Source organism: Chrysochloris asiatica, unplaced genomic scaffold (assembly GCF_000296735.1).
Source record: "Chrysochloris asiatica unplaced genomic scaffold, ChrAsi1.0 scaffold00019, whole genome shotgun sequence".
In the NCBI taxonomy this organism is placed as follows: Eukaryota; Metazoa; Chordata; class Mammalia; order Afrosoricida; family Chrysochloridae; genus Chrysochloris; species Chrysochloris asiatica.
In genome coordinates this window covers 24,841,890-24,845,604 of record NW_006408537.1, presented here as the reverse complement: position 1 = coordinate 24,845,604, position 3,715 = coordinate 24,841,890, and positions in this window count along the sequence as shown.

Genomic DNA, 3,715 nt, shown 5'->3' with positions numbered 1-3,715 from the left:
GCACATAACCACCACCATGCTTTACTAATCTTTCCATATTCATTTTTGGATTCTGCCTATCATCATTTTTTTGGGTGTATTGAATAACAATATTCTCACACGCACAGAGAGACTTCACTGTGCTATGATGACATATTTTCTATTGTGGAACTAAAAGTTAACAACATTGTTGTTAGTTGTTAAGTGCCGTCGAGTGTTTACCGAACTATAGCGACCCTTCATTGTATAAGATAAGCAATGGACTGTATAAGCACTGCATTGTAAATGCACTGGCCTGCTGACTTAAAGGTCGGTGGTTCAAATGCACCCACTATTTCTTGGGCCCTACACAGGATCTCTATGAGTTAAAACCCACTCGATGCATTTACCAACAACAACAAATATAAGGAACGAACACTGGACTCACTGGCTGTGGTGTGGACTCCATCTTCAGCTCCACTGTTAGCTAGCTGTAATCTGACTTCAGACCGATTACTTAGTACCTACAAACCTCTTTAGTCTGTTTGAAATCTTGAAAATACAAAGCAAGCACACATGGGTTGAACCATGATCTCTAAAGAATCTCCTTGTAATAAAACTTAAAAGTATTACTTGAGATCATAAAGGTACACAGTAAGTAGCTGAGGTTTATAGTCTGTATTCTGAGATTTCTGAGTTATTTTGTGAGGCCAAAAGTCTTCCTCCCAGAACAAATAGGAAGAAAGAAAAAAAACAGAAGAGAAAAAAGAAATATGTTCTAAACTGAAAAACTGACAGATTTAAAATAAAGGCAACAAGGTAAAAATATATATATATATATGGGGAAAAAGTGATAATTTATGTACTATCAAAAATAGTTTATGAAAGAAAGTATTATAAATTAAAAATAAATTCCCAGAAGTAAGTCACTAGCCCATAGAAATCTGATTGAAAAAACAATAATAACAATAGCAAAAATAGTACAAGGATAATAATAATGAACTATTCGCGATGACAATAAACATAACCCCTGTGGTTTATTAACATCAAGCATGCTGGTATTAAGGGCGGAACAAGATATTTCTGCATATTGCTTGTATAAGTCTACTGTTTTGCAACATTAGTTATTGCTTTTTTCTAATTATTAAAACAACGTAAACAATCTTTTAATGTGATATCTAAAGAAAATAACACTAATTCCACCTGCTCTAGACATTAAAAATGTATTCGATTACTTTTTACTTTCTCTATTTCTTTTTTCTTACATATTGATGATTGTTATACATATTTGTTGTTGTTGTTAAGTGCCATTGAATTGGTTCCAACCCATAGCTATCTGATAGGGTTTTTGAGGAGCAGCTGGTGGATTTGAACTGCTGAACTTGTTGTTATACAAATTAGGTTGGAATAATATAAGAGGTGCTTTGGTGGTATGGTGATTTAAAAACTTGTCTGCTAACCACCAGCAGCTCTACAAGAGACAGATGTGGCAGTCAGCTTCAATAAAAATTTACAATCTTGGGAACCTCATGGGGCAAGCGTAGTGTTACAATCAGGCTGCTAACCTCAAGGTCAGCAGTTCAAAACTACCAAGTGTTCTGCAGTTGAAAGATGAGACTTTCTGCTCCCGTAAAGATTTGTATCCTTGGAAATCCTATACAGGGTAGCTATGAGTTGGAACCGATTTCACGGCAAGCCACCACCACCACATAAGGTTTCTATGAGTCAGAATCAACCTATTTTGTATTCTGCTTTAAATATTTTTAACCTTTTATATTAAATATGTTCCTTCTCTAAATATTTTTCAGAGCTTAATTTCATGCATTGTTAGTATGTAATAATGTAGCTACTTCATAATTTATTAAACTAATACCCTATGTTTGGAATTTAAGGTTCCTAATGTTGCAATATAATGCATGAAATAATATAATGAAAATCTTTAAACCAAAGTAGGTTTGGCTGGGTGATTATATAACACTGTTCCACTATAAAAATGTTGCATCAAATGGCATGAATTTCTTTAACATTTTCTTGCTTATTTTCATTTTTAAGAGATTGTACCAATTTACATTTTCATCCACAATGTAAGAAAGTGTCATTTTCACCATAGCCTTACTGTAGATTATATTTTCTTTTCCTCTTTGGATAAGGAAGCAAGTCTATAAAAGCTAAATGTGGAATAGCAAAAGGCTTATTTAAATACAAAACTTTTAATTAATTGAATATTATTTTAAAGAGAAGCAAAAGAATTCCAAAGATGGAAAACAAAATGTTTAAGACTGAAACTAATATTTTCTTTGAAATTTTGTAGTGAATGCCTGTTGTTTTTTAGCCCAGAATTCATTTTCTCTTTTCATTATGGAATTCTTTCTTCTTTGGATACTGTTGCTGTTGTTATTATGTGCCATTGAGTCAGTTCTAATTCATAGTGACCCCAATATAGTTGAGTTGAAACTGACAGCCTTGTGATTAGCAGTCCAACGCATATTCTACAACATCACAATAGGACCCCCTTTGGTGCTACTCTTTTCAAATTCTGTTTCTATGGATTTAGAGATTGTCCACAACCCCAACTTTAAGGAGGACCCTCAAAGTTCTACACAGTCCCGCCTATGTGAATGTGTCTCAATGGGTCAATGGCATAAGCTACAGAACTTTTGTAGGAATTATGGGGATAAAGATAATTGAAAATACTAGAATGGAGCTTAGAATAATTTAATAAATACTGCTGAGAGGAGAACCATGGTTTACAATGCCATGAGTGGCAAATTGAAGAGGAATGGTATCACATTCATCATCGTAAGAGCATTTCAAGATCAATCTTGAAGTACAACACGTGGTAGGGTAATATCCATGTGCCTACAAGGAAGACCAGTTATACTACTACTATTGAAATGTATCCACCAACCACTAAAGCCAGTGAGGATGAAATTAAAGAATACTACCAAATTCTTCAATCTGAAATTGATCAAATATGCAATCAAGATGCATTAATATTTACTGGATATTGGAGTGTGAAAGTTAGAAACAAAGAGGAAGGAAGGATCTGTAGTTGGAAAATATGACATTGGTGATAGAAAGGATGCTGAAGATCACATGATAGAATTTTGCAAGATCAATGTCTTATTCATCGCAAAAATCTTTTTTCAACAATATAAATGGTGATTATACACATGGACCTCATTAGAATAAACAGAAATTAAATTGACTACATTTGTGGCAAGAAAAGGTGGAGAAGCTCAACATTCATCAGCCAAAACAAGACTAGGGGTCAACTGTGGAACAGGACATCAATTGCTCATATGCAAGTTCCAGCTGAAGTTGAAGAAAAATCAAGTCCATAAGAGCCAAAATATGACATTGAACATGCCCCACCTAAATTTAGAGATCATCTCAAGAACAGATTTGGTGCATTTGACACCAGTGACCGAGGACCAGAAGAGTTCTGGGATGACATCAAGAACAATATACATGAAGAAAGTCATATCATTAAGAAGACTGGAAAGAAAGAAAGACCAAAATGGATTTCGGAAGAGTCTCTGAAACTTGTTGAGTGTAGAGAAGCTAAAGCAACTGAAAGAAATAAAGTAAACCAAGGAGCTCAGGTAGCATAGTGGTTACGAGTTGGGCTACAAACCTCAAAATCAGCAGTTCAAAACTACCAGCTCTTCCGCGGGAGAAAGATGAGGCTTTCTGCTCCCATAAAGATTTATAGCCTCAGAAACCGTATACACGATCGCTATGAGTCGGAACCGAT